Source organism: Castor canadensis, chromosome 5 (assembly GCF_047511655.1).
Source record: "Castor canadensis chromosome 5, mCasCan1.hap1v2, whole genome shotgun sequence".
In the NCBI taxonomy this organism is placed as follows: domain Eukaryota; kingdom Metazoa; phylum Chordata; class Mammalia; order Rodentia; family Castoridae; genus Castor; species Castor canadensis.
The window spans coordinates 174,327,586-174,353,117 of record NC_133390.1 but is presented as its reverse complement, the minus strand read 5'-3'; positions in this window follow the sequence as shown (position 1 = coordinate 174,353,117).

Genomic DNA, 25,532 nt, shown 5'->3' with positions numbered 1-25,532 from the left:
TTTCTAGTTTGTCATTTGGCATGAAGGAGTGGGGTTTACATTAGTCCTTTTTTTTTTTTTTTTTTTCCTTTTTCTTTTATTATTCATATGTGCATACAAGGATACAAGGCTTGGTTCATTTCTCCCCCCTGCCCCCACCCCCTCCCTTACCACCCACTCCACCCCCTCCCGCTCCCCCCCCTCAATACCCAGCAGAAACTATTTTGCCCTTATTTCTAATTTTGTTGTAGAGAGAGTATAAGCAATAATAGGAAGGAACAAGGGTTTTTGCTGGTTGAGATAAGGATAGCTATATAGGGCATTGACTCACATTGATTTCCTGTGCGTGGGTGTTACCTTCTAGGTTAATTCTTTTTGATCTAACCTTTTCTCTAGTACCTGTTCCCCTTTTCCTATTGGCCTCAGTTGCTTTTAAGGTATCTGCTTTAGTTTCTCTGTGTTAAGGGCAACAAATGCTAGCTAATTTTTTAGGTGTCTTACCTATCCTCACCCCTCCCTTGTGTGCTCTCGCTTTTATCATGTGCTCAAAGTCCAATCCCCTTGTTGTGTTTGCCCTTGATCTAATGTCCACATATGAGGGAGAACATACGATTTTTGGTCTTTTGGGCCAGGCTAACCTCACTCAGAATGATGTTCTCCAATTCCATCCATTTACCAGCCAATGATAACATTTCGTTCTTCTTCATGGCTGCATAAAATTCCATTGTGTATAGATACCACATTTTCTTAATCTATTGGTCAGTGGTGGGGCATCTTGGCTGTTTCCATAACTTGGCTATACCAAGATTAACTCAAAATGGATTAAGGATCTTTTTATTTTTTAAACTTGGTTACTCTGCCCCTTTCCAGCTTCCTCAAATACTCTATCTCTTTCCCAGAATATACTCTTTGAACATGCTACTTCCTTTGTCAGAAATTCTTTTCTGTTCACAATGTAGCCATCTCATTCTGGTCTCAGGTTATTAACAAAGTCACTTCCCAAGACCTTTCCTGACCACCCAGTTCTCAGTCCCCTGCTTATGTCTTCTATGGGGCAATATATGTAGCTTGTATGTACACCACAAAAATGTTCAAACAAACTGAAAAGTAACCCTAGCTACTCATCATTTTGCTATATTTTTAATTGATATATTTTTGTTGACTGTTTTGAAGCAAGCTTGCAGTTATCTTGACATTTTACCATACATACATCAGCATAAACCCCAAATAACTAAGAACATTTCCTTGACAGCCACAGCACGCTTGCGCGCGCACGCACGCACACACACACACACACACACACACACACACACACACACTTCTTTTATATCATTTCATCTCAGGCCATATTCGAGTTTCCCCAGTTGTTTGAAAGTCATGTTTTTCAATTAAACTTGGATCAGATCAAGGTTTGTATTTGATTATGTCTCTTTAAATCTTGAAAGAATCTCTTCTCCCTAACTTGATCCTTTTAAAAATAACACTTAGAGATCAGATCAGTTGTTCTATAATTATTTCTTGCTTACTATTTTTTTTAAAATCTTATTCAGTTTCAGGAGAGCACTGCTTTGTCTGTCATGTTCCCTGATGAATCCCAGTGCCCGCACATAGCTGCTGTTCAGTGAGTGTTTCTTAAATGAGTACATGAGCAAGTGAATAAGTGAATGGATTTCTATGATAGGGGTGTGCATAAGGTGCTATGAGGACATGGGTGGAGCATTTTTGCACAGGTATCCCTTTAAGGCCACCAAAGAAACTGAGGAACACAGATTCCAGGAACTCTACTCTCTACTTTGAAGAAGACGCCTTTCACAGAGCAATTCCTCCTTCAGAAATGCCCTCATTGACAATAGGCACATATCTTGATCCTTCCTGTAATTACAAAAGAGTCATGGTATTACATTTTAGAGTCACCTTCTTCTTTGACACTCAGTTGGTCTTTTTCATCCTTTCCAAATCTCTCTGACTTCTGCATTCATTTTCCAAGAAACAGAATTAAAATCTCAGCATGGGCACAAATCTTCCTGCTTTAAAAGAAACCCTTTGGTTGCTGGAGTTGACAGTGTAATAACAACCCCTGGGTGGGGAAAAGGCATGGCTTCTAGCTACAGTTTTCCTCCTAAACCTTAAGCCATCTCCCTCTTTAGTTTAGACGTGACCGATGTCAGATGGTTCCTGTGGCATTTAGGAAGAATTTAAAGTCTGAACGCACTCACTCACATTACTTTACAGCCTCACATCCCCTGACAGAGCCTATTTCCCCAACATTAAAGTTTAATGCAGCCATTTCTTCTCTTTTCAATTTGGTGTTTAAAAATGTAAGCACTTTGAAAGCAATTTCAAATGCTTTCTGTGAACGCTGGAACTTCTTTTCTCTTTAGAAGATTGAGATCACTGGTAGTCTTCAGGGTTATCATCAAGAATACAATGCAGGAACCTTGGGCTGATTTGCAATGAGAGTTATATCCTGGGTGGAGTCGTGTGAACCCCCCCCCTTAAAGGAATACATTGCATAGGAGCTAGTGAGGGCTGTCAGCGCATCAGCGATGTTCTTTTCCAGTGCTCAGTGTTTGACTTCTCTAATAGAGATCCCACTGACGAAAACACCCAAGATGAGAATGAATTCTGATGCCAATAGTCTTCTGATGTCCAGCTCCAGTCCCCCTGGAACCACGTGTTTTGTTTGTTAGTTTATTTTTGCTGCGTATCATCCTTTCTTTGTTCCTTAGTGATGTCCACTTTTGTCTTTTAGAGAGAAAGCCTCCTTAATTTAGTCCACATGGGAGTGTGTTATATAGGATTTAATACACTCACTCTACTCCAGGGATGCTCACAGGAGAATGGCACTACCAGTCAGAGCAATTTTACATCTGGGTACCACTATGGTTTAGGAATGTACACAAGCCAAGCCAACAAGACGCAGTCTTAAGATTTTAATGAAATCATTGTACAAAAGAAACTTTCCTTGCAGTGGAGTTGTTATTCTAGAGGGATATATGTCTCAGACTGAAGGAAGCTGTGTTGCTGAAATGAGTCAAAAGCCAAAATTGAAGAAAGCAATGGAAGAATAACCAATTCTCTGAGGACAAAGTCTGAGAACCTGGATTTAGCCATGCCTGAAGATTACCCTGAACTTTTCTGTTACATTAACCAATAAATTATTTCTTACTGAAGACAGTTGCATAGTTAAGCATACTGACAAATAAGTCACATTGTTGTTTCATTTCTACTGGTCCAGCTTTTGGAATTTACAAATAGAACAGTCAATGCTCAATTACCTGCTTGAAACAAAGATACTAATGGTGTTCACCAGAATCAGGAGAGATTTTTTTGGTGGTGCTGGTATTGGGATTTGAACTCAGGACCTCACAAACTTGTTAGACAGGCACTCTACCACTTAGGCCACTCAGGCAGCCCTTTTATGTATTGGGTTTTTTTGAAGTAGGGTCTCATGAACTATTTGCCCTGGCTGGCTTCAAACTGTGAACCTCCTGATCTCTCCTCCTGAGTAACTAGGATTACAAGTATAAGCCACCAGTAGCAGGAAAGATAGTTTTTAGAATGATCCATTAAGAACTTATTCTTGGTTCGTGATGCACAAGGCCCTGAGTTTGATCCCCAGAATTTTAAATAAGTAAATAAGAATTTAGTCTTTTTAGAATGATCTATTCCTATAAGAGACATCTAACCAGACTTTGTCTCTTTTCCTTGTGAATCACATTATTCATGGACATGCAAAAGAAAAACTAAGTTTAGAAGTAGTGGTTTTCAGTTAAACCAGTCTGCGTTTAACTGTGTTTATTTTCTTTGCTCCTTTTTTCTTCCCCCTGAATTTCCTTTGTATGTTCAAGCCAACTTTGCCAGAAGGACAGCTTGGAATATTGATGTAGCACACAGATAGGAAGGCCAACTTTTGCCAGCATGGCAAAGTACCATCTGTAGCAAATGAAATCTGTTTGCTTTGCACAATCTTCTAGATCCCAGTTGTGGCCAAGGTCTGTGGGGGTAAAAATGAATCCAGGAGCTTGCCTTTCCTTAAATCACCCACATTCTTGGGACAATGAAGAAAGGGAAGAAAAAGTCACCTACAGATGACAAACTGCTAAGTGAAGCTGAGTAATCTATTACCTGGGAGATTATTTCAAGGTGTTTGGAATGAGCTGGCCCATATTTCACATTTGCTAGGACACAGGGCAATAAATCCTAAGCATGCTTCATTGCTCTATAATTTGCATATTTTGGCCAAAGCATATGCACTGCAGAGTATTTTCACAATGAGAAAACCCAAGAAAATCACTGTTGGAAGTCCTGAACTCTGATTTCAGTGGAATTATACCTCTTGACATATCCAATCACAGCACATTATTTGCAATCTGTATCATTTTCATGTCACTTATTTCTAAAGAAGCCAAGAACATTCATGGTTTATCTCATCATTACCCTACATGGAAAAAAGACAGGGCTGATTGGCAAGCCCAACCCAAATCATCATGTTTTGCAAATGAGGACCTCCCAGCACAAAATGGGAGATTGGTTTGCCCCAGGACACTCACATAAAAAAATCTAAATTATCAATATTATATTGATTTTATCTCTTACTGTTGGATCTCAAAAACCCTGATGGAAAAAATGAAGGTAAATCTATTGATTGTGGGTGGTAATCACCTCCATGCCACATGACAACCTTTTGCTCAATGAGTTTCTCAACATTGGACGTCAACGGAACACTCATAAGTTCTCATTAGCCTCATGAATCTCAGTCTGTGATATCACCTGGAAGCAGAAAAATGAATGTCAGGACTCTGCAAAGCCTCTTCAGATGATGAGAAGGACATAGTTAGACACACAAAAGGTGTAGTTAAACAGATAAGAAATATAGTTAAGTGTATAAAGATATAATTAGCTGTATGAGAGATAAACATATAAAAGATACAGCTAAACATAAAAGAAATACAATCAAATGTACAAAAGATGTATTGGACATATAAGTTTTGGTACAATCTGTCTCACACTATTCCTTCATTTATTTGACAAAAATAAAAGCAAAAACAAATGAACCAAAGGTTAGCAACTGTCATCTAACCTAATTCTAAACTCCAAAGCAATAATGTGATCAAACTGATGTGGAAACCTATCTTTGTGTGAACTTATATGAACTTATGTAGACATTCTGTTTGTTTCCTAAGTGGAATCATGCCATATAATAAGTTACACTTCATCTTGCCTTTTCAGTTTAGTGGTAGTATGGATATTCCTTCAGATAGAGAAAACTTTTTAAAACAGCTGCATAATATTCTATGTCACAGACAAACTATGCTTAACTCAACTACCCTGTAATTAATGGACATTCGGGGTTTTTTTTGTTGGATTAATTTCCCAGTGTTTTCTTTAATTGTTTATCTTCTTCCTTTCCCTTTTCTTTTTTTATTCAAACCCCCTCCCTCAAAGTCAGGTGTAAGAAACACATCTATATTTAAGTTTTCACTGAAGAATTATTTTAATTTCTGTCGAAAAGATTCACAAAACAGAGATGCGCAGGACAAAAGGTATATATTTTAATTTCAATATCTACAATTGTGACTTCATCTTAAGTCTTTTGTGTTTTCATTAATAAAGTCATACTGTGGTCAATTTATTTGTTTATATCTATTCTTTTACTGATTCTTTTCACAAAGAGGGTTTATATTAACAGTTCTGCAGTGCTGTTACAATGTTTATTATGCTAGCAAATGCATCAGCACCTAATTGTGTTTGAACAGATCCTGCTCTAATTTACTCGTCAACTCATCTGGCTTACAACGCCCTAGATATTAATCTGGTCTCCATTTCACAGAGAAGAAAATAGGGCCAATATATGATAAGTAAATTTCCAATTGAAATACAGTTCATAAGTGAGAGAATTAGAATTTTTTATGAGGTATGGGGGCAGGGCTGGCTAAGCTCACATGTGTGTCCACTGTGCTATACCATCTCCCAGTAAGCAAACAAAGGGCTCAGCAACTAGGAGGTAGATAACTTTAAGTTCAGCCATTGACTACGTTACTTATTATTCTCATAGTCTTGAGAAATTACCTATTATATCTGAATCTGCTTTTCATCTTTAAAATTGATGAATAGCTTCCCCCTGGAAAGGATGTGACTGAATGAAGTAATGTTGGTAGAGTGTCTAAGAACAGAGCTCAACAATTCTTTGTTTCTCTTGCCCCCTTACCCTTTCATTTCCCTTCATTATTTCCCATTATTCTTTCTTTGTATGTCTAGTCCCTTGTTCAGAGTCTGATATGCAATATTCAAAGACCACATTATTTCTCTTTTCCCTGATCATATTTCCTGCTCTTAAGCTACTATTTTGTCACTTAAAAGACAGTAATTGAAGTTTGAATTTAGCAAACTCCCATGTAGCATTCAAATTACTTGGAAATTTTTTTGTCAAACACATAACTTTGTGCATAATATAGGCATACCTGCAGAAGGAGACTCACACCCCAGTTCTTGAGAGTTGGTGGAGTCGATTTGTTCTGGGAATCAAGAACTTGCAAATGCCCTGAAGTGATTCTAAGGTGTACCAGAATAGAGGAGCCTTGGTCCACAGGAAAGTCTGTTCTTAGCCATTCTGATGATCAGTTACCCTCAAACTTTCAGCACATTGGAATTACTCACCTGGAAGGTTATTGAACCACAGTGTTGGACCTCCTCTCCAGAGTTCCCAAGTCAGTACATTTGAGGGGGAGCCCATGGCAGCATTTACACCAAGTTTCCAGGTGAGGACAGTGCTGCCAACTGGGGAAATGCCCTTTGAAAACCACTGAGCTATTTTGTTGTTGTTGTTGAGTGTAGATGATGTTCCATCCCCCAACACCTCTGTGGTACAATCCTACCTTGAATTGAGAGACTATTCTGTTTCCATAACATACAATGCATATTTAGCACATTTGTCTTTTCCCCGAACTAGAATGAGTTCCTCTCTAACAGTGAAACCATGAGATTTTGATTCCTTTAATATGTCAAGATTAGCTCAGTTTCTAACCCCCCCCCCATAGACATGCATGGATGTTTAATTAATGGAATATTTCTGATGTTAGAGCAATTGAAGGAGCTCCTGCCTCCATCAAATACGATCTCACTCAAATGCATCCAAAGTCATTGAACTTTCTGAGTCCAATTAGAGAGGCACAGACAGAAGATGAAATAAAAACACCTGACACTACAGCACACCCACCCAATTGCTAGTTTTCCTGGGATAGTGGTGTGGACAGCCACCTCTGGGTAGGACTTCCATGGAATGAAAATCAAATCCACATCATTACTAAAGCAAAACTCAACCACTCCACATTCCTGTCTCCTCCACCTGTCCCATTTTAATTTGGCAGGTGTTTAATAGTACATAATCACATCTCACCACTGTTTGGGACAGGGAAATTAGGAATCCAATTTGCATTTTAGGAATAATTTGGAAGCCTGAAAGGTAATTATCTAAGATCAGGTATGGCCAAATAGAATAAGCATACACTATCTATGATAAACTCTCTAATTTATCTGGATAAATCAATAGGGCATGAACTGATTATCTGGGGGGGGGGTGGAATATTCTTAGTACAGGACACCTTATTTTTGCATTCCCATTCTTGTTCCCCAGTTTCCTCTTGGGGATTCTTTTGCTTCATTTTTGTGTGGTCTTGGTAATAAGATAACGCTATGGATTGCCTCTCCCTAGGGAAGTTAGCATAGGAAAAAAGATTTTCTCATCTGGGCATGGGACAGGAACCTGCTTGTGAATAAGTTTCAGCCACTGGGTACTCCCTCCAGAGGTTTGTCAGTTTTAGCAACTAATAAGCAAAATAGAAAAATGAAAATGTTGCTGGCATCTTAAACCAGATGATTCCTGATATCACATCATTGCTAAGCATCCTACATCCCGGATGATTCTGAGTCATTCCCAAGCCCGTTCTCTTTAATTCTATGAGTCTAATTCTATAGCACCACCCGCTCTAATAAACTCTGTTTGTCTTTACATTTGTCATATTTGGCTTCTATTGCTTGTAACCATAAAACTCCTGCACAGCCTAACTCCAGCACAAATAACTTTTTCTTTCTCCTGATTACTAATTCTTCTAGGCAAACTCATTTTGAACATTAGATGGGACTTTGCTTCTAATTAGCCATTTTAATTACAAAAAAAAGAGCTGGCAGAATGGCTCAAGTGGTAGAGCACCTGCCTAGCTAGTACAAGGCTCTGAGTTCAATCCCCAGTTCTGCCAAAAAGAAAAGTTTTTTGAAGAAAAAAAAATGTATTTTAAGATCTGTAGCTTTTCCCTTCCAAATGATATATTTCTCTCAGGTTTTAAGAAGACTTCTTTTAATTAACTTCAATGCTATTGCATGTAAGAGTTTACGTATAAGAGTTAAGTGTTGTATTAAAATTGTGTGGTCCAGAATACGTTTAAACAAGAATACCTTTGTACTTATAGCACTTGTTCTTTTCTTCAGAGTAGAAAGGTATATCTTGTGTTCTATAAGAAATACATATTCTTATTTCTCGAAAATAATTCTAAAAATATCTCTGTCACCAGAATTGATCAAGAGTCTGGAACCCACTCAAGGCATATTTGTTTGAGAGACCTGTGACTTTGGGGTCGGACAGATTTGGACACAATGTCCATCACTTAAAACCTTGGAGACTCAGGTCCCTCGACATCCCTCTCTCTCAAGGTACAAAAACTTAACGGTGGTCATATTTCACTGTGAGTGCTAAATCATTGCTACAATTTAGATGCTAATTTTGCTAAAATTGATGCCTTGGTAGAGTTGCCTGAACCACTGCTACATTTCCCCAAGTTTAGAACTTAAGAATTATATTATTATTATTATATAATTATTATATTAATTATTATATTATTATTGATGCTCTAATTGAATAATTATTCTTAGGAATGTTGGCAGTTCTTGAAAATATAGAAGGGTTGCATGCCCAGAAAAAAAAGCATACTTTGCAATTTTCAAGTAATACAATTGAAAAAGTTATTTAAAAGATGATACTGAAAACATGAAGATAACAAAGCCTACTGATCAAACTTGAGACTAAGTGGATGAAGAAAGCACACCATTTTCAGGTAATAGAATTTAAAAAAAAAAAAGCTTTATAGGAATTCAAGTAGGTCAGAGATGAGCAAAGTATGGCTGGTGGGCCAAACTTGGCCTAGCATTCTTTTTGTAAATAGTTTTATTAGAACATTACCTAGCTCCCTTGGGGACATTGTGGTCTATGACTGTTTTCATGTGACAACAGCAAAATAGAGTTGTTGGTACAGGGACCATGTGACTTGCAAATCCCAAAACATTTACTAATTTGCTGAAAAAGTTTGCTGATTTGTGAGCTAGACAATTTACCCCACTTGTACTCCCTTGATTTAGTGACATTTCACTAGCTGGAAAATTCAGTTTCTGTGAAATACTTCAAGCTTTGATTTACAATGATTGCCTCTCCCTGTGTTTACAACTGCCTTTCCCGTGCATGTACCTGTGTTTACTCTCACTTTAACTAATCTGCCTTCCTACTTATGTATGTATTGACAAGTCATTTTCTTTAGCTACATGCTCTTTTAAAGCACCTTACAATGATGGTTGGAGGAAATAAGTATCTTTGCAAACAGAAGTAAGTGGAGAATGTCTCTGGATGCCTCTCCGTGGGAATTGTTGGTCAAAGTCATTATACACATGTAATAAAGTTCTGTGAGTGGTCAAAGTTAGGGCTCCAAAGAATTGGGAAGATCAGAAAAGCCAATCTTAAATTCACCACAGGCTGTGAGTACTTCAAGAAACTACGTCTATTTCAGAATAGTTGCAAGCACCAGTCTACTAATTATTTGGAGGTGATCACAGGGGTACTGCAGGTGGAAGGAGGCCCCCTCCCAATTTCCATATGGTGGCAATTAGAATGAAACAGAAAACCTGGAAAGAGAGAGAGAGTTAGCAGGAAGAGTGGCACCTGGAATGACAGAGGTGACAAAGTGAGCCAGAGAGGAAAAGAGGGCAACTGCAGTTCACTGGAAAGAAATTCATTAAGCATACAACTTTCCAAATGACTGGTTCATCCCAAAGTAGAAGATAAAACGACAAAACAATTTCAGAGGAATTCATGCCAGCTATTTGGACTCAGAGCCTACAATGGGAGTCCATCACTTTCCCTTCCTGTCCTCTGAAAGTGTGGATATCTTCCCAGAATGGGGAGAGGGCTTCTTGGGCAACAAAGCTGCTGGCAGAGTCCACTGGCCTCAGTTTGACATGCATTGTGGCTGTGGTGATCATAGGGAAGGCAGGTGTAGGAATTTGTTCCCAGGCATTTATGAGGACCACAGTGCACTCATAAAGCTGGGACCCAAGGGTGAGAAGAGCACACCACAGAAAGACAGCAGCCCATGCCTAGCACAGGGAAACTGGGGGGCACACACAAGCTAAAATATATAGTTTTAGGGAAAGCACAGTAAAAGCCCATTAAAGCCATTCTGTATGACATGAGTTGCTAAGAGAAAAAAGTTTTGCAATCAAGATCTACTTCTAAGGAAAGAAATCGAATGTCACTCATGTGGAGCTGTGGGATGCCCCAGTGAACCTTCAGGACCCCAGGGGAGCACTCTGGGTGGGAATTTCAGCAGCTCTGTGGTGACCTCAAGAACCTGAGTTTCTAGCGCTTAGCAACTGTGCCTGGTCTCCATGCTTGTCACTCTATTGCAAATTGACTTGGTGAATCACAGAACTTGTGGGGAGTTCCTTAAGGGCCTTCACCCATGTACCCCTCCTTGTCTAATGGGGCTAGTTGTACATATTTTTCAGTTGAGTGTTTGTGTGATCATGGTCTATATGCCAGAGTATATGTGAATGATCAAGCTAAGCAAGCAACTGACCGGCGTGGCTTTAAGGATGTGAGCTGAGTGCATCAGATGAGCCTGCAACAACTATGGAACACGTGAGTCCTCATAGTCAGCAAGTGTGACCTTCAAACTGCACTTTTATACATTTAAGGCCGGTATGGTGCTTACGGACATCCAAGACAAGCAAAATCCAGAGTAAGTGTGGCATCCCGTTTCCAAACCTCCTTCAGGTTGTCGTACTCTGGATAGCTCTACAGAAGGTAAGCAGGAAGTGGGTATAGGATGCACACACAACTCTCACAAGACAATCTGAACACAACGGGCTGTTTTATGCCAGCAATCATTTGGCGTAGTGAACATGATAGTCCAGGGTTGGCCCTCAAGAATACCACCATGCCTCCTTCCCACTCAAGTTCAAGTTTACAGTGCAGTCGGCTTCCATTTAATGAGCAGCCACTATGTGCCAGGCATGGGCTGTATTCCTTACACAGGCTGTCCCCACTCAGCCTTCACAACGCTCTGACAAGTTAGTTTACACCCCCATCTTATAGGCCGGAGACTGAGATCAGGTTGATTAAGTAACTGACCCAAGGTCACACAACTAGTAAGAGATGCACATGGCCAGTCTGATAACCCTGGCTAACTAACACCAGTGCCTGGCTCCTTGCCACTAGGCTAAGTAGGTACTCTGCCTCCTTACTATTTTTGGTCATTAGGAATCAATGACTACGATAGTCCTGGGGTGGCAAGCTCTGGTTTATGAACCAAATTCCAGCTGCTGAGACAAGCATGAATTTTACATTGCTAATCATTGGGGGGGGGGGAATCAAAAGACGAATGTGCATGAAAAAGAAAAAGGAAGCATGTAAATGATGTGAAATTTAAATTCCAGTGACCAGAAATAAAGTTTTATTAGAATACAGTCATGCTCATTCTTTTACTTATCACTTACGGGTTTTTTTTTTTTTTTTTGTGCAATCTCAGATTTAAGGAGTTCAGATAGAGACTGTAGGGCCAATAATGCCTAAAATTTAGCCTGGCTCTTTTCTGGGTTTGCCCGCCCTGGCTCTCATTTGCACTGTGGAGGACAGTGAGGCATCAAAGCTTTGGTAGACTGTTTGCTTAAGTCAAGACTTTGTGAAATGAAATGTCAAGAACAGTAAGAAATTTAAAAAGCCCCTTTTGTCTTTCTTAGGCTAGCAAAGATTGCGGCAGCTGGAGGTGCCTATTGTCTGAGTCATCACTAGAGTTGCCATTCTCTCACTTTGGGTTTAAAAATATCACTCGCTTCTGTTCACAACCAAGATCAACAGTGAGGCTGCTGTTCTGCAGCTTCTCTCTCCCAGGGCTGCTGTGGGAGTAGATAACATGGTCACATTCTTGCTTATTGAAGCTTAGTCCAGCAGTGCAATTAGGAGAAAAACTTAACGAACCGATATGGTAATGACACTGACTCATCCTGTAGCAGCAGCAACAACAGCAAAGCAGCTGCCAGGCGTGGTACTGATCTCCCCTGTCTGTGAGCATAAAAATATATCTTAAAAATTGTTATCTTATAAGCCAGATGCAGATTTTCATTTTCGTGTGCATGCATTTCCCTGGAAAAATTGCTTAACACATTAAAGTCTTAATCCATTAAGAAAGTTATCCATTTATGAGAGACTTGCATAAAGGGGATGGCATTCCCCCAGTGACAGCCCTTCGAATACCCTGCCTGTTCTTCCACCATGCCTAGTACAAAGTTACCTTGGTAGTGCTCTGTGTCATTACCTTAGGACTTCACTCAGTGCACAGCCACTGAGAACCAGGCAAATGTGAGTGCAGGTTTTAATGAGCGGGAGCTAAGGAGTTACCCTTTCCAGATAAGTATCATCTCATTTTAATTTGCATTAATTTGATAACCACGACTCTTCTTTATTCCTGCTTTATGTTCCTCTGGTAAGCTTTGCTTTTTTTTACTTTTAATTTGGCCCTGCATCTTTCTTGAATTTATTTATAGGTATTAATGATTCTTTTCTTTGTTATTACTGTGAATTGAATTTCTACCAAGTACTCTTTAGCACACGGAAAGGCTATAGATTTTTGAAAGCTTATGGTATAGAACCTACACTAGTAAGTTCAATTGGATCTTTAAGAAAAGAATCTAAAATAATTGTAATTTTATCTTCTATATTCTAATATTTATAAACTCTAATTCCATCTAAAATTCATCATATTATATGAAGCCTTAATTTATAGAATTTGGTAATGATTTGTGTTCTTTTTTTAAAAAAAATTAAACCAGATAGAAATAAAGTAATAAATTCCAATCTGTAAAGTGAACTTTGCTGAAGTCTTTCTCTTTGTCTCAAATTCTCCATCGGTAAAATGAAGTGATAATTTGTCATATTTTATATCTGATGTTGCATTTCATCACTGGATAAGTAAAACAAAATAATGAATGTAACTTCATTTAATGAAGTTACGGGAACATCCTGGGAAAGACAGGGCATGTGTGGTGTGTAAAGCAATGCTGTTCTTCTGAAGCAAGGGCACCATACCATGCTCTCAGAGGTCATCCTGATGGTGTCAGGGGATTTTGAATCTGCAATGCTCATACTCAAAAGTTCTGAAGCCAAACGTACTAGAATTCACTTCTCACCAGAGCCATCTTTCTTAAAAAGTTCCGAACAAGTCATTCACTTGATTCTCTGTATCCAATGGTTCCCTCAGTACTCATTGGATAAAGTTCCAGTTGATGACACATTAGTCATTTCCCCCACTTAGACCTTCAATTATGACCACCTGCCCCCACATCTCCACATGTATTCTGTAAGTGCTGGTCACACTGGACATCCTTTAGATACCTAAAGAAGTGACCTAAATGGAGTGCCCATCTTCTACCATGATTGTCTTTTATAACATACATCACATACATACATCTTTTACAACAAACACAGTCTTTATGGTTACTTGTTCATATTTCTTTCTCTCTGTTTAGAGAGTGAGAGAGTGAGCTTGAAGTCAGGCACTATGTCAGCCATGTCTTTGAGTCCCCAGAAGCTACCACAGTTTGACAGAAAATGTTCAATACTTTTTAAATGTAAAAACTATTTTTTCTATTGACTTTGATAATGTGGAGAGACTTATGGAGCCGGCCGTGTTGGAGTAAATAGATCAGAAAGTACGTATATTACCAAGAGCACAAAGGATACAATGTGGGTAAATGGAGGTCTGTTTAATGTGGGGTTCTCACATTACATTGGATGTATAATGTGATTCAGAGTAGATTTAATACGTTATGGATACTTACTGTAAGTCCTTCTGTAATCCTTTGAAATACAAATCAAAAGGCATGGCCAAATGACAGTAAAAATACATAACTAAATGCAAATCAAAAAGTATGAGCCCAATCAAAAAGACAGTAGATGTGGAAGAAAGTGGAGCAAAAGAAAGGTGGGAAAAATAGGAAATGAAGCGGATTGGTAGATATAAAATAAACCATATTAATTTAATTATAAAACATGAAAACAAATGGCCTAAGGTCATCGAATAAAAGGCAGAGATTGTTAGATGAGATTTTTTTTTTGGCAGCACTAGGATTTGAACTCACAGCCTCACACTTGCTAGACAGGCCACTTGAGCCACTCTATCAGTCCTCTTTTTGTGATGGGTTTTTGTTTTTTTGGGGGGGATTCTGTCTCGCTAACTATTTTCCTGGGGCTGGCTTTGAACGATGATCTTCCTGAGCTCTGCCTCCTGAGTAGCTAGGATTATAGGCATGAGCCACCAGTGCCCAGCTACATGAGATTCTTAAAAAGCAAGATCCAACTCCATGTTCTTTAAAATAGACACATTTTAAACGCAAAGATGCAAGATAAAGTAAAAGGATAAAATATCATAATGCACTTTTCCTAAGAATATTATATTCTAATATTAGACAAAGTAGATTCATGTTCAAGATTGATAAAAGATTTAAAAATCTGTTGTGATATGGATCAGTTATAGTTAGGACATAGCAATCTGATTTATATGCACCTCATATCAGAACTCCAAATTACATGAGGCAAAAACTAGTAGAAATAAACAGAAAATAAATATATTTACAACTAGACTTTCAGATTTTAAAATTCTTCTCTCAGTAATAGAGGAAATGCACAGAAAATCAGAAAAGCGTAAGCAATTCTGTCAAATGACACAACCTATTTTAACAATTCTAGAACATTCAAACCAACATTTGCAGAATAGTTATTCTTTTCAAAATCACCTGAAACATTCATTGAGATACCAGCTAGATTGGGCCATAAAACAAAGTCTCAACAATTTCAAAGGACTGAAATTATATGTAGTATGTTCTCCAATCACTACAAAATTAAAAGTCAATGACAAAATATACCTGAAAAATTAATAAATATTTAGAAATTGAATGATAGACTTCTAAGTCACTCATGAGTTATAGAAGAAGTCACAAGAGAAATGAGAAACTATTTTGAACTCTCTGAGAATGGAAGCATGATATAGTTAAACTTGTGGAATGCACTTACTATAATCCTTTGAGAAAAAACTACAGATTTGAGTGCTAATATTACAAAGGAGGAAAATCTAGAATCATGATTGAAGTTTCCAGGTAAGTTACAAAAGGAACAAATTAAATTAAAATAGAAGTAGAAAAAATAATAGATAAGAAACCAATAAAATGAAACGTAGGTATCAGTACAAAAATAAACAATTATAGTCAATAAAAAGAGAAAAATTCCCAAAGTTCAGAATGAAGATGGTTCATCTTGATGGGACCTCACATTCATTCCAAAGCTAAGGGAATGTTATAAACAAATTCATGACAATGTATAAGACAGCATTTATAAAATGTTCCAATTCTTTGAATGACCTAATTTAGGTCTGAAGAGACCTTTATCTGCTATCAAATTAAGTTAATAATGAAAACCTTCCCCAAAAGGAAACTCTTAGATTAAAGTGGCTTCACTTATGAATTCGAAAAACATTTAAAGAAGAAATAATCCGAATAAAACAAACCTCTTTTGAAAAACAGAGAGAAGGCTATGTCACAGCTGATTTTATGAGGCTAGCAAATCCTGATAACGAACTAGATAAGGGTGTTGTAAGAAATGGAAACTTACAGGCCAGTATTCCACGAGAGCATAGGAATAGAACATTTTAAGAAAGTGGGACAAAATCAAATTCAGAAATGTGGGAGAAAAAAATCATAACCCAAGTGTGTGTAATTTCAGAAATGCAAGATTATACAATATTCAAAAACCAATTAATTCACTACATTAGTACAGTAAAAAAAAATACATCAAGAGATGTAGAAGAGTATTTGACAAATTTCAAAACCTGCTCTTGAAAATATTCTCAGCAAACTGGGAACAGAAGGAAGTTTTCACAGTCTGATGAAGAACAGCTATACATACTCACAGCAAACTATATACCTAATGGCAAATCACTGAATGTTGGCCTTTATGATAAAAAAATCAAAGATGTCTATTTTTCTTACTTTAATGAAACATTTTGCTAAAGCCCTAACTAGTGCCAAAGAGAGAAAGAGAGAGAGAGAGAAGCCACAAAGTTTAAAAGAACTAATAGTGTCTTTATTTGCAAATGGCAATGTTGTGTATATAGAAAACCTTAAGAACTATACACATCCAAGGATAGTAAGCAAGGTCACAAGACACTATGCCAATGTATAAAAATTCACTATATTTCTAACCCTAGCTAAGGATAATTGAAAAATGAAGTTTGGAATAGCAATAATATTTGTAATAACATCAAAACCCACAAAATACTTAAGGATAAATTTAGTGGCAGATACTTAAGATTTGTACATCTGCTTTACAGAGTATCTAAATAAGGCATAAGTATACCATGTTCATGGATTAAAACCCTCAATATGGTTAGATAAGCATTCCCCAAAGCTTACCTACAAATTCCGTGCAATTCCAATACAAATTAAACCAGACTTTTTTTGTGGGGGGGGAGGAGATTATTAAAAAATGACAATCCAATTAGAAAATTTATATGGGAATATAAAGAACTTAGAAAATCAAGGCAATTTTGAAAAGAAGAATAAAGTTGGAAGATGGACACTTATAATTCAATAATAAGAGTGTGGTATTTGTAAAAAAAAAAACAAAACACAAATAGATTACTGAAACAGAATCAAATTTTCAGCAATAGATCTGCACATTCTTGACCAACTGACATTTGCAAAGGTGCCAAGACGATTCAGTCAGAAAAGGAAAGTGATTTCAATAACCGGATATCAGAACAACCAGATACCTTTGATCATTACCTTATACTATAGACAAAAGTTATAACAAATAATCAGTTGAGCAAAGGCATAAATGTGGAAACTACAAATCTTCCAGAAGTAAGCATTAAATAATATCTTAGGATCCTCGAGGTAGGCAAAAATGTCTCAGTTAGGATGCAGAAAGCAGCCTGGGGTAGGCAAAAATTCTAAGATAGTATATAAAAATCACAAGTTAGGCTTCACCAAAATGGAAGATTCCTATACTATAAAGAAAATTAATAAGGAAGGCATAGACTGGGAGAAAATAATTGTAAAGCTTGTATATAATGATGAACTTGTCTCCAGTATCTACTTGTTTTTCTCCAAGTCAATAATAAAGACAACCAACCCAATTAAAAATGAGAAAAGACTTTAACAAACCTACAAAAAAAATACACAAGTGGTGTGTAGTATCAGAGAAACAGAAATTACAAGCACAGTCAGCTGCCATTACACACACATTACATTTTCTAAAACTAGAAAGGCTGACATCATCAAATTCTGGCAAGGATGCAAAGCATCTAGAACTCTTACACATTGATGGCAGAGGTAGGAAAGTAACTCAATAATTTTGGAAAACTCCCTGCATATTTTATATAAATTTATATATACACATACCTTATGATTCAGCAATTGTACTCCACCGTTTTTACTCAATAGAAATTAAAACATTTATTTACAAGATGACTTCTTTATAAATGCTCACTCTGCAGCTTTATTTATAATTTGCAAACCAGGTTACATATGGAATACTCACCAGTAACAAGAAAGAACAATCTATTCTTACATGCAATCACATGTTTTAATCTCAAAACAAGATGTTTTTGCTGAGTGAAAGACACCAGGCACCAAAGAGTACAAATTGTGTGATTCCACTGATCGGAAGTTCTAGAACAGGCAGAAGTCATCAATGGTGACAGAAGTCAGATGGCAATTGCTCTTGTCTGAGAGAAGTGAGAGGCTGGGAAAAGGCACAATTTGGGGATGGTGGAAATAATCTATATAGGTGTGTGAGTTATATATAAATGTCTGCATTAAACTGTCCACTCGGTATATGAGCATTTTATAATATGTGTGGTCGTTAACAAAGGTGGAGTTGCATAAATATAGCTTATACTTCCTGTGTGTTGGCTGTTGCTGTTAATTATGGTGCACTCTCCAGCTAATTCGTGGAATATGAATCTTGAATTATTTATCAGTTATATAATTATGTATGATAACATATACACAATTATATATAATTATAATTTAGTCATATTTTAGTCCTTTAAATAAGATCTGGATAGAAGAGTTGCAATATCGAGACTCTTCTCTTCCTTTTTCTTCTTCTCTCTCTCTCTCTCCTTTTCTTTTCAGTGCTGGGGACCAAGCCTAGGGCCTTGCTCATGTTAGGCAGTCTCTCTACCACTGAGCTACATCCTAATCCTTGCTCTTTTGAGACAGGCTTTTGCTGTATTCCAGGCTGGCCTGGAACCCATAATCCTCCTGCCTCAGTCAAGCATTACCACACCTAGTCCCTTATTATCCATCCATAATAGCCACAGTGTGCATTGGGCAATGTCAGGGGTAACAGCATGCTTCAAGAACATGTCTGCCATCCTGGACTTAGATGTCAAAATTTATGAAACAATTCAAATACAAGAGCCAAATATTAAAAAGATATCCGATAGAATTTAATTTTTTTTTTTTTTTTTGTGATCCCAAGGAAAGGTACAGGTATGAAAAGTAGCAGACTACATCATTGTGGACCTCAACCATGGGGCTAACTAAAATGTTTTGTTTTGGTTAGGTTCTGGGTAAGCAAACATTTACTGCGTATCAAATGGCTGTGTGTTTAAACAAAGTGCCTTTAACTGAGAAGGTCTATACAAAGGGCAACCTCCCCACTGTTTAACAGTGTCTGGTGCTCCTTTTATGAGATTTCAGGAACATGAGGCAAGATGCCTACCAGACGGTAGGGATGCTGAAAGTCAAACTGAATCCCTGGACATCACTTTCCGCCCTAATGAGCATGAGTTTATCTGCCTCAAGCAGCAGGAGAATAGCTTTCTCACTCCCCATGTTGGCAATAGTTTGAATTCCAGATGTTGGACCCTGCTCAGCAGGGTTTTGGCAGCTCCACACATTTCTTAGCAGATCGTTCTGCTTCCACTGCCTTGAGGGAAAAATGAGATAGCAAATTCGCAATGCCATCTTTTCAAAGGAAAGGAGAAGGGAAAATGACCTGCATATTTACTAAGCTGTTGGTTACAATTTTCATCATTTTTCCTCTGTTTTCAAGAGCAATGCATCACTGGGGAGTGAGAAGAATAAACGGCTAAAACCTACAAAGACCTAACAAAAATCTTGCGTGTGGTTTCTGGACTTCAAGTCATCAAATGGAAAACTGCACCATTGTACTGCTCCATGGGGAGAAGTCAGAGTGAGGTTGTTTATCTGGGGAGCCACAAGCCTACTGTAATGAAGCTTGGTTTATAGGAGTGAGATTTCACTTTTCTTTTCAGAAATGTATCCCAGTACAAGGCATTAACAAAATCTGGCTTCCTTTCCGTCTCTCTTCTCAACTTGGTTTGCTCCATGAAGCTGAAACTGCAGGCATCAAATCTTCATTTGTTTCAGCCATGGCTCTGTGGAACAATAAGAAACTCCTGAACAATGAACAAATATTATTGTATCTAAATCCCAGAACATGGAAGATTATTAAATAAACCTTCTTAGTAGGATTATGGTAAAAGCACACAAATTTAAGAGATAATCCAGGCGGTTATAGACTTGGCTCTGACATGGATTTAATGAATCGAAAATGTATTATTAGTTCAGATTTGTGACTCTTGAACCAGAGGCCCTGAAGGCCAGATATGGTGGCACACATCTGTAGTCCTGGCTTCTTGGGAGGCTGAGGCAGAAGGACAGTTTGAGCCCACAGCCTGGGCAACATAGCAAGACCCAATCTCAAAAGAAGAAGGAAGGCAGAAAAAGAGAAAGACACTGGGACAATAGCCTGTCTCTGCCACATCAGCTGTGTGAGCTATTGTCAGTGTCTTTCTCTATGAATCTGGACTTTGCTGTGTTTGCCTCATGGGTTTTCCACAAGAACTTAAGAAGGCCATACCTGGGGAGTGCATGCGTGGTGCCTGCCACTGAGTTGCACAGAGCAAATGATAGCACTATTTCTAGAGTTGAGAAGGTATTGAGATCTTTGTCCTTTCACAGCCTTAGTGTGTGTGCATGGTTGGATGTGTGTATGCATGTGTGCATGCATGTGTATCAATTTCCCCCCAAATGTTCCTTGAAGATCTCTGGAGACCCTGTGGGACTTCCCAATCATTACTTTGTCTAGGAGGATGGTGGGTGGTGTGTGTTGAGTTTCTGAGAATTGAAATAAGAACACTTTCAACGCAGCAGGATTCTGCTGAAGGGTTTTTTGTTGTTCTTGTTGTTTAAGAGGACTCTGCTGTTAAAAAAGAGAGGGGGGAGTTCAAAAAATTAAAGGTCTAGATTTTCTTCTACATTTAAAGGCAGATTGAAGACCCACTTTGCATTCCTCTAGCAAGGAGGATGTTCCCATGATGGCAAGAACAAAGCCTGTGCACCCACGTCAGGAAACAAAGATAGAAACTGAGCATCTGAATGTGAATATTGGGTCAGCTCAAGGAAAGAAGGGATACCTCTGATAGAGAGAATCCAGGACAGTTTCACACAGGAAGCGACATTATAATTGCCCATTACAAATAATAATAAACAACAAATAGTAATCATTGAGGGCTTGCTATGAGCAGGATGCTTTTCATGAGTTATCGTGTTTAATTCTCCAAAACCCTAACCACCAGCTCCAGTTTCAGAGCACTAATGCCCCGAGTAGGGTGCCAGTGTTTGACTCAGGGCACTGACTCTCAGTCTGACTCCCTATCACTGAAAAAGGTGCCCACCCCCCACGGCACACTGACTTTGAAAGACAAAGACTGGATTCCACTGACTTAAAGTGTCCATTGTTTTTCACATTGTATTTCTCAGAAATTGGGGTACAGCTTGCATTCAATGACAAGCCATCAGTTTCTAGAAAGTATTTAAAAAGTTTCCTGATAGCACATAAAATAATGTGTACCTTAGATATCAAGACACCTTAGGTCTGATGAAGGCTGATAACATTGTAGAAGGAAGCTAGGACACAGTGTGCCCCAAGTAGATGAACAACAGGTGTGAAAGTACAGCACATGAGACAACACAGTACTCAGAGAATAAGGAATGGGCTTAGGGGATTGGTGGGAAGAGCAAGATTGAGGACACAATGCAGAACGGAGAGTCTTGCAGATGTTGCTTACCTTAAGAAGAGTTATGGAAATTAGAAATGAGATTTCCTAGTTGTCCTGGTAATGAGGGTTCCATGAGTATTTAGTGGAGAAAGGAGGGGGGGTTGAGATGTAAGTGTCTTACACGGCCACACCTAGGAAGACCTTACCTTCCAACTGACAAATGAATGCCAATCTCGTGTGAAAAGCAGCTGATGTAAATCCATCTCCATGGGCCTATAATATTTCTGAGCATGATATTTCATGCCTTTCCCAAACACAAAAGGTAAATCAAGAAAATCCTGTATTTTCTAGAAATACTTTTAAAATGTACCTCCAACAGCCATGTGACTCACAGTGTGCGGCCAGCTGTCCACCACACCTGAATCAGCTGGTACTGGGAGCTGCTAAACCCACAAAGCTTCTATTTAAGGGGGAGAACTTCAAGCGATTGCAAGGTGGTTTTTAGTGTAGTTAAGTTCAAGCAGTTATATTTTAAAATACATAATATTTTCTCCTAATTTACATACTTTCTATCCTCCTTTACAACAATCACAGCATTGCATCAGTCTCATGTATTGTTAGGTTATATTGTTTATGAATTTCATTTCATGACAATTAAGATTACTTTATAAATACAAGCTATAAAAAGGTAGGGAGGGCCTGAAGTGTGTGTAGATTGTGAACCACTAGGTGACATCAAAAGTTGCACATTTGACACTCAAATCTGAGAGGCAATGTGAAGGAAATCAAAACAAACTTATTATCAGAGTTTAGAAAATTTGAAAAATACAGAAAAATGTTACGAATAAAAGAGACACCATCTATAAGTTATCTAGAAATAAGCACTGTTAATTTTTTGTCACTTATTTTCTACCAACATATATTTTTATTTTTAAAAAAGTTAGAGCTATATTGTCTTTTGAATTCTTTCTTACATGGCAGTCCACATCATTAATTATTTTTTTGGCATACCATGTTAGTTGCTGCATATTATTCCACCAAATCTGATTCTATCTATTTAAGAGGCATTCAGAAAAGCAGGTTAACTTCCCAATGTGTTTCATAAAGAGTATATAATAACAGAATTCTAATGGTGAAAGAGACTTTAGAATTCTCCAGATTAATCTCCTATAATACACAAGAGAAAAGAGAAAAGGCAACACATAACCGAGTCACTTAGCAGCACAGCAAGAACCAGGCTCTTGCTCTCCTTTTGCTCAGGCTTGCTTCTTTATTATTCTATTGCTGCCTCCATGACGCTCCAGTGAATTGATCCATGCAGTGAATTGATCCATGAGTGGAATCTCCAGGCTGTATTTAATCACTTATTGTAAGTATTGATTTAGCTCTCAACAAAAACAGAAGCTGGACCTTCTGTGGGGTGTATAGCTAAGAGGCAATGCTTTCTTCTTTAGGAGCAAAACACACACCAATAAACAAGAAGTATGTCTTTATACCAGTGCCCAACAGGCAGCAGCAGGAATTCTTCATGATTGTGGCCGACTTACTCTATGATTCCGAGAAAGTTTTATTACCAGAAACATGTGGGAGCATTGATTTCATGCCAGATTATTCTGAGCTATAACAAAGATAATAACAGCTTCACTGCAGACGTGCTATATAAACATATGACTCTGCAAATTACAGTAGGAAACAGTGTTTTATGTAGTGCATCCCAGGATAATGCAGATTTGTATCCAGGGCATTGAATTCAAATGCTGAAAATGAATTTGAGGTGCTTTCTGCAGAGGAGCAGGAATCTGGGTGTCAGGTGCAGCCACTTGGCCCAACATACCAAATAAAGAGAAGAGTAATGGTGAAGGGCAGTGAAAGGAGATTTGTTGCATACACATCACAAACAGCAATGAGAAGAGGCAAAGTAAGTGTGTTGGTCCATATTCAGCCATCTTTGAGATATAAACATGAGCCTTAGCTTGAAATAGACAAAGAATTGGGGATGGAGGAGACAGGTCTGCATAATTATTAAGCAGTCCTGAGCACAGGTATGTTTCTGTAGCTCATTATTTCAGTCCTTGTTGTTGGAAGGGTTCCAGAGAAATTGTCATCACTAGTCAGTAATTAAGTCGTTGTTGCCTGGTGGGTAGGCATCCAGAGGAGACTCCAGTGCTTCTCTCTTCAGCAGCAGCTTTCTGCATCCTTTCTTGCAAACACATCATCAGTCCTGCCCTTCCTGGATTCCAAGGTAATTGCAAAGTGACCGCAGAGACAATGACTCAGACAGAGCAAAGACATACAAAATGGAGGCAGATATGACAGCTTTTCTCCTGTTTTTAGTTAATTGGTGGGCCAAGGGAAAGCGTCAATAAAAGCAGCGTAAGTACCTGTTACATGGTTGCAGTTCAAACCTTCTCCCATCCCCATCTCTAATGATCACAGTAACTTCCTGGCTCTTCTTTCTGCTTCCTTCCTTATCTTCCACAGCAAGATGTGTGATCCCGTTAAAAATCTGGTCCTGGGAGTTAAAGCAAAAAGAGAAGTGACAGGGTCAACTCTCAGGTTGACTCAGCTCAGTTACTATGCCTCCTCCATCTCTTTCTGTCTCAGAAACCTTGGAGGTCCTGTGACTCAGACGGAGAACTACCTGAGGACATGAACAACACAGCTTTTATTGTATTCGGACACTGAGATTTGGGATGCATTTTTTGAGTTGTTTGGTATTTGTTAATGCAGCATAACTTAGATAATCTTGCTAATATAGCTATTTACTTTTGTATGAAGTCACATAAAACTTGATGGAAAAAAATACCTTTCGAAAATATCTCATGTCCCATGAGAAAGTCAGGTTTATTTTTCAACTGATACTCTGTTCTGTAGAAGTTAAGTGTATTATACGCAGTCTGGAAAGGTGGATCAAAACTCTACACCTCCCAAAGTACATTATTCTTGGTGATCTTGTGGATGCTTGTTCAAACTCCCTTTGAAATTCAGCTTTGAAGGATAGCTGACTTTTATTTAACTGTTTCATTAAATGCTTTTCCCCTCTAAGAATTAAAAAGAAAATCCAAAGATGCAAGTCAGTGAGATATTGCACTTAATTATTGATAGGTACAGCTGAGGTCATGAGCAAACAAATTATCTCAGCTCTTTTGAGAGAGGAAATATCTCACTGTAAAACACAACAGAAATCTCTCTCCAGATCTTCCGTGGGTTGGGTATGAACATCTTTGGGCTGACCTCAACTACAGTGAGAAGAACAATGCTGATGGTTAGGGCAGAAATGGGTACCATTTCTGGCAATGATGGTGGTGGTGATGATGACTATCATCATGTAATCATCACATAACCGCACTCATAAAAGTCTGGCACCAAAGCAAGAGAAATGCCATGAAATAAAGGAGCACTGGCCAGGAGCACTGACTCACACCCCTGTAATCCCAGCTACTCGGGAATCAGAGATCAGGAGAATCATGGATCAGGGTCAGCCTAAACAAAAAGCTAGTGACCTTATCTGCAAGAAAAAACAATCAAAGAAGCAAAAAAGTCAAGCAAAGAGAATTGGAGGTAGGGCTCCAACTAGAGCACCTGCCTAGCAAACTTGAGACCTTAGTTCAAACTCCAGTACCACCAAGGGGGGAGAGAGAGAGAGAGAAAGAAAGAGAGAAAGAGAGAGGGGAAGGAAGGAAGGAAAGGAAGGAAGGAAGGAAGGAAGGAAGGAAGGAAGGAAGGAAGGAAGGAAGGAAGGAAGGAAGGAAGAATGGAAGGAAAGAAGGAAGGAAGGAAGGAGGGAGGGAGGGAAGGAGGGAGGGAGGGAGAGAGGGAGAGAGGGAGGGAAGGAAGGAAGAACACCAGAACTTGACTCAGAACAGGAGTGTAGGGAGAAATGCCAGGAAAGACTTCCCTGAGGAAGCAAGGGTTGGGTTGGGAAATTAAGGGTCAGGAAGGAGAAGAGTCGTTCAGACAGGACAAGAATGTGCAGAGCCCTGTAGTGGAAGGTAGCATGAAGCATTGATACACTTAAAGCAAGCATCAGTTCAAAGTCTAAGTCATGGGGTCAGAGGCAAAATGTTTAGCTGGAGATTTGGGAGATGGGGAGCAGATACATGTGGTCTTGAGCCTATGTGAAGATCTTTGGTCTTTGTTCTC